The following is a 17,106-nucleotide window of genomic DNA, read 5'->3' as shown; positions in this document are numbered from 1 at the left end:
GATACTTGTGATAGTTCTTATGTCTTTTAAGAAAACTACAATTTTCCATTGGCCTAGTGACTATCATAGTCTAAATGTCTGAATTTTAAAAAAGTATTGGATAATTTGTGTTATATTTTCTTAATATTCCTGAAGTTGGAAGAGAGCCTTATCCAAAGTCTATGGATACTAGAACAAAATTTCCTATTAATGTAAATGTACTTGAATTATGCTCCATGCACTGGAATACTGAAATCCCTTCATTGTCCCTCCAAACACATACTTTTTTTTTTTTTTTTTGCAGTAATAACTGTTTTCCTGAGACTGAACCTAAATAAATGACGTATATCCTAATACATACAGTACATAGAATCAGAATCATACGATCATAGAATCATAGGATCATAGAATGGTTTGGGTTGGAAGGGACCTTAAAAAACATCTATTTCCAACCCCACTGCTGTAAGCAGGGATGTCACCCAGTAGATCAGGTTGCCCAGGGCCCCATCTAACCTGGTCTTGAACACTTTCAGGTATGGGGCATACACAATTTATCTAGGCAACCTGTTCTAGCACCTCACCACCCTCTGAGTGAAGAATTTCCTCCTAACACCTAATCTAAATCTACCCTCTTTTAGTTTACAACCATTCCCCTTTGTCCTGTTAGTATCTGATTAGGCAGAGTTCCTCCCCATATTTTTGTAAGTCCCCTTTAAGTATTGAAAAGCTGCAATAAGGTCACCACAGAACCTTCTCTTCTTCAGGCTGAACATCTCCAGCTTTCTCAGCCTTTCTTCATAGGAGAGGTGCTCCAGTCCTGTGATCAACTTCGGTGGCCCTCCTCTGGACCTGTTCTAATAGTTTTTTGTGTTGGGAGCCCCAGACCTGGACACAGTACTCCAAGTGGGGCCTCACAAGGGCAGGATAGAGGGGGACAATCCCCTCCCTCGAACTGCTGGCCACCCCTCTGTTGATGCAGCCCAGGATGCAGTTGGTCTTCTGGCCTGCAAGCACATACTGCCAGCTCACGTCAAGCTTTTGTCCAACAGAAGCCCCATGTCCTTCTCTGCAGGGCTGTTCTCAGTGAGTACTACTCCCAGTCTGTACTTCTGTCTAGGATTGCCCCGACCCATGTGCAGCACCTTGCACTTAGACTTGTTGAACCTCATTAGGTTCACATGGGCCCACTTTTCTAGTTTGTATATAGCTAAATGTGGCTGAGTACTAGACTACAAATACACTCTTTGATAATTTCAGGATTATTATTATTATTTTTATATCTGGTTGTGTATTTCAATATTAATCTCATAGAAGTAACAGCCATTACTCTTCTATAATGTGTTAATATATAAACGTTATGTTGGGACAAACATTAAAATTCTGTTTTCACTTGCTTATGATTTTCTGAGTGAAAAACAGATGGCTTTATCTAGACTATAAATTAGGTACTTTCCTTTAAATCTCGTTTCAGCTATTCACTGGTTGACATCACCCCTACATAGCCTTAAAGTGATCTTAATCTTAATCTTAATCTGCCCATAGGAGGAAAAGACAAGTATTTGCCTTAAATAAAAACTGAACATTATTTTCTTTGATCAAAAACATAACTGAAGCATATTCATTTGTTGTGTCAAAGTTTTATAAAAAATGCTTGGAAAATGATAAGCAGTGTGGAATCTACAAAAAGTTTAATACTTTAACATATTACTTACTATATTATTGTCAGAAAATGACACAGCCAAAAATATCTTTATTTATCTGATATTTGAGTTAGAAATCTACTTCAAATCAATCTATCAAGATAACAAAATTCTTTCCTTAGTTTAATATTCATAAAGAGCATAATGGTTATTGAAACTACTTATTGGGAAAGACCCTGATGTTAACATGTTTTTCAAATAATCACAATTGGATCAGTAAAAAGAAATCTGTGTAATTTAATGGGAAATATCTTTAAAATAGGATTTCTATTTCTGCTTCCTTCAGTTTAGTAAGATATGACTATAGCAATATACATTGAACTGGAAAACTATGGGTATAGTAAAATGGCACTTCAGTGTGACCAGGAAAGAACATAACAACATACTGATATGAATGCTGAACATGTGTTGTATACAATGAAAATAAAGAGTGGTGTGGGGGTTTTACTTGGGTGGACAGCCAAGCTCAACCACTGCCACTCTCTCACTCCTCCTCCTCAAAGGGGAAGAGGGAGAAAATATGATGCAACGGGCTCAAGGGATAAGGGATAAGGACAGGGAGATCACTCAACAATTATCATCATGGGCAAAACAGACTCAGAGTAGGGAGATACTACCCCTCATCCACCTTATTCCACCTCGTCCCCCTGAGCAGCTCAGGGGACTGGGGAAGGGGGATTGTGGTTAGTCTATAGCACTTCGTCTCCGCCACTCCATCTCAGTCACTCTTTGCCCCTGCTCCACGTGGGGTCCCTCCCACGGGATGCCATCCTTCCCCAACTGAGCCTGCGGGGGCTGCCCACAGGCAGCAGCTCTTCCAGAACTGCTCCCACACAGCTCCATACCACGGGGTCCATCCATCCCCCAGGAGCAAACTGCTCCAGCACAGGTCCCCCACGGGTGGGTGGCAGCTCCCCTCAGACCTCCTGCTCCTGCGTGGGCTCCTCTCCACAGGCTGCAGCTCCAGGCTGGGGCCTGCTCCTGCGGGGGCTCTCCATGGGCCACAGCCTCCTCCAAGCCACATCCACCTGCTCCACCAGGGGCTCCCCCACAGGCTGCAGCGTGGAGATCTGCTCCATGTGGGACCCATGGGCTGCGGGGGAACAGCCTGCTCCCCCAGGGGTGTCTGCACAGGTCGCAAGGAACTTCTGCCCTGGTGACTGGAGTGCCTCTCCCCCTCCTTCTTCACTGACCGTGGCGCCTGCAAGGCTGTTTCTCACCCCTCTCTCTCTCCCAGCTGCTGTTCCCAGCAGTTTGTTTGTTTGTTTATTTATTTATTTATTTATTTATTTATTTATTTATTTATTTATTTATTTTTCCCCTGCCTTAAATAGGCTATCACAGAGGTTCAAACACTATCGCTTATTGGCCCGGCTCTGGTCAGCAGTGAGGCCCTTATCTAACATGGGGCAGCTTCTGGATTTATGTCACAGAAGCCACCCCTATGCCCCCTACCTCCCTCCCCACTACGAAAACCTTGCCACGTAAACCTACTCCAAGACTACAAGTAGAAGTAGAAAGACCAGTTAAATTCATATCAAAAACTTATCTGTAAGAAAAAATAACATGTATATGTAATGTTTGTTTTAACACATCTAGCAAATTCAGGGCAGAATCTTTACCAGTCAGCCCTTGTTTCAACACCATCGTGCATAAGCAATATTTATTTTCAGAAAACTTTACTAAATTTCATGGATTACTTTATAATCAGGAAATTAAACATTTAAAAAGTAAATAAATTATAATTCTGTTTTATCTGTCCCAGGCCCTGAGGTTTTTTTTTTTTATATATATATATATTTATTTCTTTACTTATTTATTGATAAGCATACTGCAATTGGTCTAATGAATCCTTTAATTTTATAGTCTCCAGTGGAGTCCCATCTATCTTCTAGACATTATAAGAATTATGTTACAAACTGACATAAGAATTATTTCAGGAAGGGCTTTGTATGAGGCCTAACACTGACTGAACCACCCAAAGAGAAAAAAATTTGTCTTGTGAGACTGAAATTCAGAGTAAAATTGCAGCTTAGATACATTTGCCTTGGTTAGGATTAATTCAACTAACTTTATATCACAATATTAATAAAGAAGGTGCACAGAAGAATTCAGCCACTTGGATGAGCTTGTGCAGTAAGATCACCATTACTGCGACTATATGGATATCAGTATTCAACCTAAACAAAATAATTGTTATGATTCTGTCTATACAACATGCCATCTCACATCTTTCTTGCAATGAAAACGATATTTTAGAGTTATGCTATATTTTCTATTTCCTTTGCTTTGGTATACACTTATAATGTTACTCTCTTCCTGATAGAAAGGTTGGCTGAGAGAACTTGTATATGTATTTTAACTAGTATGTTAAGGAAAAACCAACAAGCCATTTCTCATTCACTCTACTTTTTTGGTAAATTCCTTATCAAAAATTTCTTTTTGATAGCCTTTCAAAGTGGCAGAAGTAGCAGATTTTGAATAGCATAAAATAACTATATCACAAAGCTAGATCTAGTGAACAAAGAAGAGAATAACAAAATAACTGGTAAGCATTAAGTTAATATTCTGTGCATGGAGTGCTGCATGAGACGTACCCTTGGAAAACAGTGGGATATGAACTTTACATGAGAACCATATTATAATACTTATGTACAGTAAGGAATTAATTGCATCTGTGTAACAAACAATTCTATGGTTTCTAAATGTGCAACACTTGAAATTCCCATGTGGGAGTAGGTTGTGGAGAGTTTTAAGTGCATACCATACAAACTGATGCAAACATTTGCAAGACTTCTTTGGTTGTTTGTCAGCTACAGGGATGAAGGGATGAAACCTGTACTACAGTTATGGTTGCAGAAAACTGCGCATTTTCACACAGACCACATAATTATTACTTTTTTTGTTTGTTTGTTTTTGTTTTTGTTCTCATTTGTTTAAATCTAATGATTGCAAACTTGTGTCCCTATGGTGCTACAAGATCATAAGTGCTTTACTATTGTGGCTACTATTTTCTAACATTGGTGATCCTTCTGGCAGGCTGTTACTAGTATTCTTTCATGGGATTTAAACTAGATCTTTCTGGCTTTGAGAGGCTATGCTCATTTACTTTTACTTACTATAAAACCCTCCAAGATTTTTAGACTTTTTTTTTTTTTTTTTTTTTTTTTTCATTAGAAACTAATACATTTGACTTGAACATACACAATATTAAAAGGCTTCATTTGCTGGGACCTGACCTAGTGTACTCTGCCATCTAAACCCGTAAGCTTTATTTGTAAAGACAGCTAATGCCACATCAGTATTCAGTTCAGAATTTCATGTAATACTTCTTTTTTTGGGGCACAATTATATGAAACACATGAAATTAATCAGTGATAAGGTAACTTACAACAGAGATAGAGAAGAATACTCTCTTGTTATTGTACAATAGCCAGAAAAACAGAAGGTGACTAATAAATGTGACAAAATGAATTCTTTTATTTCTGTCCATCCTTTTGTATTTCACAGTGTGCACATTCTAGACAGAATGATACAGTGCAGGGGAGCTGAGCTGGCATGCGTTACTATGACTTTTTTATGCTTCTGGTCAGTACTTTGATCATTCATTCATATACCATCAGTGTTTCTTGATGCCACTGTGCTTCTTTAAGCTGTAATGCATGTTATCCTAATGATTTTCAGGGGTTGCTTTTCAAAAATCTCCTTTGAGAGTACTTCCATTGCCATTGAGCCACCTCATACAATCATAGAATCAGAGAATATTTAGAGTTCAGGATCGTAAAGTTCAACTCCTGGCTCCATGCAGAACCACCCCAAAATAAAACCGTATTTCTGAAAGCATTGTCCAAACGCTTCTTGAACTCCAGCAGGCTTCGTGCTGTGACCACTGCTTTGGGAAGTCTGTTCCAGTGCCTGAACACCCTCACAGGAAGAACCTTTTCCTAATATTCAGTCTGAAATCCAGTCTCTGATCAGGTGTTTGTCTAATCAGTTCACTGGTGTGCTCAGTGATTTTCTCTAATTAGGCTGGTAACATCTGATGCCTATGTGGTACAATTCACCACCAAAAATTTAAAAAAAAAAAAGAAAAAAGAAAAAAGAGGGAATTCACCTTTATGTCTCGAGGTGGATCTAACTTATTGCGTTTATATGGCAAGGTTTGGGTGGCTGAAGGGGTGGCCTCTGTGAGAAGAGTCCAGCAGCTGCCCGATGTTAGATAAGGGCCAGTTTCAGCCAGCTCCAAAGGGACACACCTCTGCCCAGAGCCAAGCAATGTTGTCTGCGACTCTGTGAGAGCAGATTTAAGAAAGGGAAAAAACTGCTACACAGCAGCAGCTGGGAGAGGGGGGAGTGAGAAATAGCAAGGTCAGTGCAGGAGAGGGAGAGGAGCTACGTGCACTGGAGCAGATGTTCCCCTGCAGCCTGTGGAGAGGCCCCTGGTGGATGGAGCAGGCTATCCCCCTGCAGCCCATGGGTCCCACATGAAGCAGATCTCCACGCTGCCAGCCCGTGGGGGATTCCCCGGTGGAGCAGGTGGATGTGGCTTGGAGGAGGCTGTGGCCAATGGAGAGCCCCCGCAAGAGCAGACCCCGGGCCGGAGCTGCAGCCCGTGGAGAGGAGCCCACGCAGGAGCGGGAGGTCTGGGGGGAGCTGCCGCCCACCCGTGGGGGACCCGTGCTGGAGCAGTTTGCTCCTGGGGGATGGATGGACCCCGTGGTATGGAGCCGTGTGGGAGCAGTTCTGGAAGAGCTGCTGCCTGTGGGCAGCCCCCGCAGGCTCAGTTGGGGAAGGATGGCATCCTGTGGGAGGGACCTCACGTGGAGCAGGGACAGAGAGTGACTGAGAAGGAGTGGCGGAGACGAAGTGTTAGGGACTGACTGCAGCCCCCATTCCCTGTTCCCCTGTGCTGCTTGGGGCAAGAGGAGGTGGAATAGGGTGGATGGGGGGAGGTGTTTTTAGTTTCTTTTTAGCTTCTCTCTGCTCTAGCTTGTTAGTAATAGGTAATAATTATTGTCATGGGTAAAACAGACTCCGAACAGGGAGACTGATAAAATTTGAGTGATCTCCCTGTCCTTACTTCGACCCTTTAGCCCTTTTCATTTTATTTCCTCACCTTTTCCCTTTGAGGAGGGGGAGTGAGAGAGCCGTTATGGTCGAGCTCAGCTGTCCAGCTGGGTAAAACCACCACACATTTGATGGACCACTTAAAGTTGAGACTTCTGATAATATATATTCTTTGAAAAGCTCTTATTAAACGTGAGCTTTTATGTTTAGAAAATTCCTGTTTTGGGGGTTTTACAGATAACTGCACATTCATGATAGTCTATATCTATATCTATATGCTAATATAGATATTATTTAAATATTTTATCTCAGAGAACATGTACACACTATTTACATCACGTATGAAAATCAGACTTTTGTCAGGATTTTTGTAAAAAAAAAATATTTGTGAAATTACCCCATACTTTATAGTGCTCCACCTGGCTCTTCGTATGATTGGGAACTGAGTTATATTTTAATGTTCTAATTTAAGAAAAAATAAGTTCTACTTTGTGAAATATTTTTACTTTATGCTAGTGATCCGTTCAATTTACCCCCCAAAAAAATCATTTTCAATATCTTTGAACAAACCCCACTTGAAATTATAAGCTAGGGATGTCCTGTTGTATTACTTCCATTCTCCCAAGTTGTATTATTTCCATTGTACCCAAAGGAAAAAAAATAATCTATTGTTTCTTTTACATTGAACGATGACAGAACACTCTAGAAACTCTTCTACAAGAGAAAAGACATTGCAAATTGAATGCCTCCTCCTCATTCCCAATTCTTGGTGAGAAGTCAGCAGCTTGGGGCCTCTATAAAAGCAGCTCATTTGAATTTCTTACAGCCTGATGCTATATGCAGACTATGTTGTATTTGCATATCTCTATTAGCATTGCAGCCCCCTGATATACCTGTTGTTTGGGATAACACTAAAAGATTTGTATTTTTACATTTACTTCAGAGAAGAGCATGTGATTCTGTAACCTCACTTATTTTATTTAGTACTGGTGTGTCTGAATAAATCAAGGTATAATGTTTATGTTCACAGTTTCCTGTCTCTGTAGAAGAATATTCTTATCATATTTTTCTGTGTGGGGAAGTGTGACATGTAAAGAGCAATGCCCAGGATTTCCATAACGTTTAGATGCCCACTTGCATTTTGATGGGAAATGGGCTCTGAAATCCATTGAAAAAAAATGGATCTAAGAGACTTTGACTGATAAAGTTTATGGTAAATCACAGATTTGAACCAGTATCTCAGCTTAGTGATTTAAGCATCTGATGGGCTTTGCTCTCAAACTGGAGTTCCTAACAATAATCTCTACTTCTTTAATTATATATGTTATACTTTACTACTTTACCGCCTTCAGTAGGATGATTCAAATAGGTCATCAGCACATTTGCAGACAACTACACCTGTTTCTTAACTGAAGAGAATTATTTTTATTTTTAAATAAAATGAGAACTGAGAAAGTTGCTGTTTAGTCTTTGAGAGTTGTAAATCTTATCTTTATTTTTTTTCTTCTTTTGTCAAATCAACCGTTGCAATAGCAACATGTTTAACAGCCTACATCATCTACCTATAAACTGTAAAAATGCATATTTCTAAAATGACATTCTTCCTGGATATGCCAGATACAGTTCCCAGCAACTTCCTCTGCGATCTTAACACATGTAGCTATGTTTGGTTTAAAGAATACACAGATTAAAGATGTGTTACAGATCTCATACTTCCTACAGATTTCTGGTACTACCTACATATTCTGACTAGCTCTGACTGTCACTGATCAAACTGCTGCAGGCTCATTTCATTGACATTTTCAGAAAGGAGTTTCTGCTTGATCATGTGGAACTGAAGCTAAACAAAAAAAGAAAGAAAATCAATTGTAAATGAAAATAAAAATGGCTATCAAAGTTTAAATTTGATCAATTAATTTGAGACAAAAAATATTTAAAAGTAAATATTTAAATATTTAGGTACATTTTAATGAATTGAAACTTACATAGGTTTTCACTCTGGCTTATTTCTCTGTATTCAAGTTGGTTTTGCTTTTGTGAAATATGTTCATCGGATTTGTGTCAGTATGGAACAATGCTAGGGCCACATGGTATGATGAATGTGACCTTCTGTCTTACATACCCTTGTATAACCACAAGTCTAAGAAAAACAGAGTGGTTAATGTATATAGTTCTTGTATCCTGCAAAGGAATGTTTTAGCAATTTGTGTCAATAGACAGCTTGAAAGGAAATGCTTTTCCTTGAAGGCTCTGATATCTGGGGGGGTTCAGAATAACTGCTAACTATTATGACTATTGCATGGGACACTATGCAAGTCTCTGATATCTGGCCAGGAGATTAAGGAGACAGGGAGAGCTGAAGAACAACTAAAAGACAAAGCTTGCAGGGGACGCTGAACAAGTCTCTGACATACAGCCAAGTTGGACAAAGGAGAAGGACAAGAGGGAGGAAGACTATGAGCCTTCAGCATGAGAGACCCCCAGAGGGACCACCAGAGACTGATACACATGCTCCAGCAGGAGGGTTTGGATTCCAGAAACTAATTATAATAACCCTGTTTTTTTTTTTTAGAAGTAGTAATGAATATGTATTAGCCTAGGAGCATAAAAATCAGCTGCTTGATGTAACTGGTGTGCGTCTTGGTGGAGCAGAGATTCCCGGCGCACTCAGCGCTGTTTGCTTACCTCTATTCCTTTAATAAATTGTAAACTCTGATTATAGTCCTATTTTGAAGACTGAGCCATTTATTACACTTTCTTCTAGTTTTGCTCTCATCATCACACTGCATAGATAATAGCATCCTGTTTAATTGCTAATTATTCTTTGTAATTCTGTTTAGACAGTTTTAATTATTTTGTTTAGTGATTTAATATCAATATTTGACTCCTTATATTTTCAAAGCACTTTAGAATTAATGAATAACATGAGGTATATAGTAGCTGTAATAAAACAATTACAGGTGGAGAAACTGAGACAGGAAAGTGACTTTATTTTGTTGAATTAGGGCTGAAGAGTTCTTCTTTTCCAACTTTGTTTTCTGAGCCATTGGACCAAATTGCCTCTCTCATTATCTTACTTAATAAAGATACAAGGTTAGCTTTTGTTTTAGTTAACAGTAGTCTAGACGTTCCCTTGAAGAGAAGAGAAGAGGGAAGAGAAGGGAAGAGAAGAGAAGAGAAGAGGAGAAGAGAAGAGAAGAGAAGAGAAGAGAAGAGAAGAGAAGAGAAGAGAAGAGAAGAGAAGAGAAGAGAAGAGAAGAGAAGAGAAGAGAAGAGAAGAGAAGAGAAGAGAAGAGAAGAGAAGAGAAGAGAAGAGAAGAGAAGAGAAGAGAAGAGAAGAGAAGAGAAGAGAAGAGAAGAGAAGAGAAGAGGAAAGGAAAGGAAAGGAAAGGAAAGGAAAGGAAAGGAAAGGAAAGGAAAGGAAAGGAAAGGAAAGGAAAGGAAAGGAAAGGAAAGGAAAGGAAAGGAAAGGAAAGGAAAGGAAAGGAAAGGAAAGGAAAGGAAAGGAAAGGAAAGGAAAGGAAGGCAATACCAATTTATCTATTTCAAATATTAATAATTAATACTACTGAACAGGGAGTAGATCTCAAATGTACTTTAGTCAATTAGAAGACTTTTTTTCATCACCACGAGTGAGTTTGGAATTAAACTCTTAGTACAATTTTTATCACCTTTTATTGTGCTGTAAATGAAACACTTTTAGAAAAGTACATTCTGCACAGTAAGTTTTGATTTGTTTTTAAATCCCCACCTCTGAGGATATCAGTGAATAAAAAGTATTTGTTGTACATTTCTAGATTATTGTCATATAATGCTAAATAGCATTGAGAGAACCTAAATTGCCCTTTGCAACATTTCTGCTAGTGCTTCTGCTAGGAACTAACACTGCTCCAATGAAGAATATACCGTCTGCATTTATTCCATCTTTTTTTCTGACAATATATTTTTCTAGGGAAAAGTTCTTCTTAAAATAAATAAATAAATAAATAAATAATAATAATAGTAATAATAAAAACACAGGTTAACGTACTGTCTTCTGTATATTTTTGAGTTACCCCATTTAAGTCCATGTCAGGCAACCAGGCTACATTTTTAGCTGTCATATGACCCGAAAAATAGTTATTTTGCAAATAAACACAATTATTGTAAATGCTTCTGCATGTATACAGCAGGATGTTTCTTTAATGCCATTTCACTGTCCTCATGGTTTTGGCTGGAATAGAGTTTTTTTTTCCTCCTGGTATGGTGTTGTTTTGGATTTAGGATGAAGATAATGCTGATAACACAGGGATGTTTCAGTTGTTGCAGAGCAGTGGTTACACTAATTCAAGGACTTTTCAGCTTCTCATGCAGCCTTGCCAGTGAGGAGGCTGGGGGTGCACAAGAAGAGGGGACAGCATGACCCCAGCTGGCCAAAGGGATATTCCATACCCTATGGCATCATTCTAAATAAAACTGGCAGGGATGGCCAGGGGACTGGCTAGGCATCGGTCAGTGGGTGGTGAGCAATAGCATTTTACATCATCTGTTTTGTATATTCTTCTATTATTATTATTATCATCATCATCATCATCATTATCATCATCATCCCTTCTTTTTCTGTCCTATTAAACTGCCTTTATCTCAACCCGTGAGTTTTACATTTTCCAATTCTCTCCCCCATCCCACTGAGTGAAGGGGACTGAGCTGTGTGATGCTTAGCTGCTTGCCAGGTTAAACCAAAATAGCTGCTTGCTCTCTCCCCTCAATATGCAGCAGGATGTTATTTCAACAGCACTTCATTTATAGCTCAGAAAAAAAGGAATTTTGCTACATCAAAACTTCGTCCCCCAGCCTGTACTGATACTTTGGGTTGTTCCTTCCCAGCTGCAGGACTCTACACTTGCTCTTATTAAATCTCATTTGGTTTCTTCCTGCCAATCTCTCCAGCCGGTCCAGGTCTTGCTGAATGGCAGCACAGCCTTCTGGCGTGTCAGCCACTCCTCCCAGCTTTGTGTCATCAGCATACTTGCTGAGGGCAGTCACTATTCCCTCATCAAGGTCGTCGATGAAGATGTTGAACAAGACCGGACCCAGCACTGACCCCTGGGGAACACCGCTAGTCACAGGCCTCCAGCCAGACTCTGCTCCACTGATCACCACCCTCTGAGCTTGGCCAGTCAGCCAGTTCTCAACCCACCTTGCCATCCACTCATCTATCCCACACTTTCTCAGCTTTGCTAGTAGGATGTCATGGGAGACAATATTGAAAGCCTTGCTAAAGTCAAGGTAGATGACATCCACCGCTCTCCCCCCAAATGAGGACAATAATCAATATTTTACCATACTAGATTTATTTAATTAATTAATTAATTAATTTATTTATTTATTTATTTATTACCATACTACATTTACAAAGTAAATGAAAAACCCTATCAAGATTTGAACAATGTAACCTCTGCATGGCACACAGTTTTCTCAATTGCATACAATCACAGCAGCCTAGAACAGATCTAGGGCAGATCACACCTGTGATAAGTACACATGAAGCTGTGAAAAAAACAAACAAACACAAACCTCCATAAATAATGTTACAAAGACATTCCAAGTGTTTATGTTATTTATTTATTTATTTATATCCATCTCACTGTATTAGATCATTCTTTACAAAGACATGGATTTTTTCATGGAAGCAAGTTTTTATTTTGGCATGCATAGATATTACTAGACATCTGCTGAGTTTTAGTCTGCTAAAAAATCTTCTACATTTTTTTTTTTTTTCAGAATGATATCAGTTTGGGTGAGAAGAATAAGGAGAGAAAAATTAAATGAAATCTAAGTTCCAGAAACTTTCATAGTTTTTCCAAGTTATTAAATGCCATTCAGTGTTGTAACTGAGAAAACGACGAAAAAAGTTCTAAACTCATGGAGTGGTTTTGTCTCAATATTTTACAACATGTGTTCTAAGAGAGGCCAGAAGTCTTTTATTTTAACTGTTTTTGCTCTAATGTATTTGTTCTGCCTTTTTTTTTTTTTTTTTTTTTTTCTTGTAAAAATCCAAAGTAACAGGTGGATTCATTAAATCATTGCTGAATGTCACCTTTTCTAGAGTTTACAGAGTGACAAGGGTTTGTGAAATTAGACCTGGATGGCTAATCCAGGAAGTTGTTCTACAGCTAGGCACAACATTTGCTTCTAGCTCATTCCTATTCATGCGGACCACCTTGTTGGTCCCCACTCAGACTCCATCGCTGTGAAGACTAGATTTTTGACATACAGCAGCTGGGCACATCAGCAGTTGTATAACACAGGTAAAGCATATGATGTCACTTATACAAGCTTTAGAATTACTTTTACTAAGAGATGTTTGTTTAACTTTTTTTTTTTTTTTTTTTTAAATTTCTTTCCATTCTAATTACATTTCTGCCTACCAAAGAAAAACTTCTGGCAGTTCTGCCTTAAAAAATAAAAGTATGATGAAAAATGGAGTCATGTTCTTCATTTCTATATGAAAGGGATTAGAAGAAGAATTTTTAATAGGTCTTAGACCCTTTTGAGAACTGATTGAAGCTGTTTATGGGCCAAGTTTTCAAAACTGTTTACAAGGGCTATATGTAGGCAGGAAGTGAATGGGAATGAAGCTTTAGAGTTTATGGAAATACAGACAAGTTTGGTTAGAGCTAATGAAGTTTCCCCCAGTTTAGTAAAACTGCAATTGCTTAAGCAGCTACAAGTTTCAACAACCTCTATAAAATATGGTGCATAAATGCTTTTGGAAAGCCTGCTATAAGGCTGGTATTTTAAAGATTTATAGTTGTGTACTGGTCACGTCAGAGATTTTAATAGTCTGGACTCCAGCACAGAAACCTTGTTCTGGAGTCACTCTATGGAAGAGGATTTCTCCCTCTTGCAGACCAAACCTAAAAGGAAAATGCAGATCTTCTTCGTGAGCACTAAAGGCAGGCAGAAACCAGGTGCAGGTGCTCTGACTACTGTGATCATTTGGGGAATACTAATGTGCTATGGCTAAGATTAATGCTGCTGCATTCTGTAAGGTGACAGCATTAGCAAATTACTGACACAAAAGCATGCTTGCATGACAAAACCTGCTGGCATGGTACTTTCTGCACAAAGCTCATGGACAGAGGTAAGATGCGAGGCACAATAAAATGCCTCAAGGCACATTTGTAGCTGAAGTGTGATGTAGCAATTATGTTTATGTGATCTAATGTTCCCTTAGTTCTCATTTTTTAAGCTTTGCTTTTCTCTTGCTCATTTTTTCTCAATACAGTTGAGTGCATCCAGACAATAAAGAGAGTCTTTGCACTCTATTTGGTAAGATGTACAAGACGCCAAACAATTCTTCTACATCGAGGATTCTCCATACCCAGTTTCCACCAGAGGCCATGGTAAAATCAACCTTATCTTTATCACTAGAAAGCTGAACAGTATTTTGGCACAAGTACACTAAAAGCAGAGATAAATTATTCTGCTCATTAATACACTTTTGGCTTATTCTTTGTAGAACTGAAATTTATTGCTCTTCTATCACGCCACTCCTTGAAAAAAATAAAAACAGTTACTGAGTCATATTACTAGCTTTTGTACTGAAGAAGTCTTTGTAATTTTATTCCAACTACATAACTCATTTGATGACATTTTAATAAGGAACAAAACTTTGTTGTTATATCAAGCTTAATTTTACACTTACTATAGGGATAAAACAAAACAAAACAAAACCCTATAATAATGAAATAATTTTAAAAGTATATCATCCTTTTGTGAAAAAGGAAGTTTCACTAATACATCACTCAAGAAGTATCTCTCCATACTTATGGATTTGCAGAGACTTAATAGTAGCAATAGAATAAGAATGAAGTTGAGACTTCTAAATTACTAAAGAATAATTTCTAAAGCTTATCACTTGTTATTTACTACTAGGGAGAAAATATACATGAAAGAGATGGGGGGAAGATCTTCAGTTTCTCATATCCTTTTGCAGTATGCAATGAAGAAAATTATACTAAAAGTTTTTCACTGTTACTTGGGTGGAAGGACACAAAGATAAGACAAAACTCAGGTTTTCATGCCATGGCCGCTCCTAGAGTCATTTCAAATATACTGTATTTACTGCAGGCTCTGAGGGATTGGAACAAAAAGAATTTTTCTGGGTCATATAAAAGGCGAGTATTCAGCCACTTGCTTTATCTCCTGCAGTAATTGCATACTGTGTGACTGGGGAGCACTTCTCCACAGCTGGGCTGCATCAAAAGGAAATTCCCAGTATATTGACCTGGTTTGGCTTGGACATGCTGTTCCATGTGGTTTCAAATATTTGAATCTGCCATTGCTGTACAAAAGATGTTTTGGATTCCCATTATTTGGGCAATAAGAAATATTTAACAACCTTGTCTGCAAAGTTTGTTGCAGAACTGATGTACTTGGAAAAGGAGGGTGACTTGCCCGGAAATATGCTAGGTCAGTCCCATCTCCTGAGCACCTCTAGCCCCTCACAGTCAGTTTGGAGTTGATCACATTCTGAGTGTTCACAGTGAAATATTATTTTAAAAGATAAGATAGGGTACATACATTACATAACATTAAACCAACTTCAGAATTCCTATACATATGTCAGTTCCTCAACCAATATTTTGGGATTTTGTGTGAAAATGCTTAAAGAGCTCATCATAAGAGACAACTCTCATAACACTAATGAGTCACAAGAATAAATTTTTGTGAAAAGTCTGGAAATCCTGGGGAAATTACCAGTGATTACTGCCATTTAAGTTTTTAAATGTATTAGCAATATACCTGTGATTTAGCAAAGAGAACTTCTGTATCACTTTGAGTTTATTTGCTCCTTTGTAGAACTCATACTGTATGTTCTCTCATATTAACACAATCAACTGTGTACCGTCTTAAAGATATGTGTAGGTGCACATAGGCCTATACAAAGACAACAAAGCTCTTGCTGTCAGCAGGCAGACAGTCATTGCTCTAGTATAGTTTGTTATAAATACTTGAAATTACATCATACAGTTTTTGTCACCCAAAATACATACAATTTTTGATGCATTTTGGCCGTTGATCTGCCTGATAGGGATGAATAATGACAGGGTAAACAAAAATTGTTCCCCAAGATTCAAAACTTGAAAACCACTCTCACACTCTTGATTACTTCCAGGGAAAAAAATAGAATTTAATCTGATTTTTCTTTTTACACAAAACATTTAGCAAGTAACTATTTTCAAACCAAATTATCTTTTTCTTCTTTTTAGTTTATGAACAATTAACAAGGAATCCAAAAGTTCTGTGATTATTTTTTTTTTAATCTCAGAAATGAGTAAGATCTTCTAGATCCTAGCTGCTGTGTATCTACATAAAGTACACCAATGTATGAGCAAGGTACACAAATAGAGACTACTCCAAAATATGTGACAGTTATTGACAACTTCAGAATGACCTAAAGTTGCACCACATAATTATAAAATATTTTTACAGCTTTATCTTGTTAATATAAATTATTTATTAAACCATTAAGTTAAAACAACCCTTTAAATTACAATCTGTGACTACAATAATGAATGCAATGTTAATATTTTGCAATATGGGGATAAAATTCCTTGAAATCGTTAAAATATCAAAGCATACTTCAGAATTTTATTTTATTTTATTTTATTTCTGTATTTGTACAAAGCTTTGCATTACTAGGGGTTTTTCTGTTCCTGGTTCTTTCTCCTATATAAGTTCAAAAATAAAACATACTATTTTATCTTTTAATCTCTTGGACATACAGAAGTGATGCCATTAACATGTCCTCAATGACACTAAATATAATGGATATTGTCTGCTCAGCAACTCATTATACCACTTGGCCAATATTTCATTTATATTTCTTCTCTGAATACAATGCAGTCATATTCTTTACTCCTGCTGACTTTGCCCCATGCAGAAGTTAAAAAATGAACCACATAAATTTCAGCAGTGCCATGTGCTCAGCTTAGTGAATACTATGGATTTTTTAGAAAGGTCTTAATACTATTCTACACAGAATTGATTTGAAACCCAGTAGGAATATATGCTAGACACATGATTTCTTATTGTCTTTTTTCATTCTGGAGGTGCTTGTGTCTGTATGAGTGTGGGAAAAACCTGCAAAGTCTAGGTATCTGCAACGGCAACTCTCTGATGTAAATGGTTTACAAAAGACCACTTCAATTTCTTAGAAAACTAAAGGATTAGAGAATAATAACATGCTGCAAAGGGAATGCAAAAAGTTAACCATTATATGCAAATTATCCTCAGATGTTCACTGTGAACAAAAATCTACAGAGCACTATAAAGACAGCAAATCATTTTGTGCTAGCCCCAGAGACTTGGT

At 38.0% G+C, this 17,106-nt stretch overlaps 1 protein-coding gene across 2 annotated transcripts in view; it reads right to left on the bottom strand.

Moving 5' to 3' along the window:
* Window positions 1–17,106, bottom strand: part of NKAIN2 (sodium/potassium transporting ATPase interacting 2) — a gene marked incomplete at both ends in the record, with an annotated part of 569,261 nt that overhangs the window by 92,742 nt on the left and 459,413 nt on the right. The window lies entirely within an intron of this gene.

This window comes from Netta rufina, assembly GCF_964035555.1.
Source record: "Netta rufina genome assembly, chromosome: 3".
Taxonomy (NCBI): Eukaryota; Metazoa; Chordata; class Aves; order Anseriformes; family Anatidae; genus Netta; species Netta rufina.
Note: the sequence above shows the minus strand (reverse complement) of the source record. Positions and strands in the feature narration are given on the sequence as shown.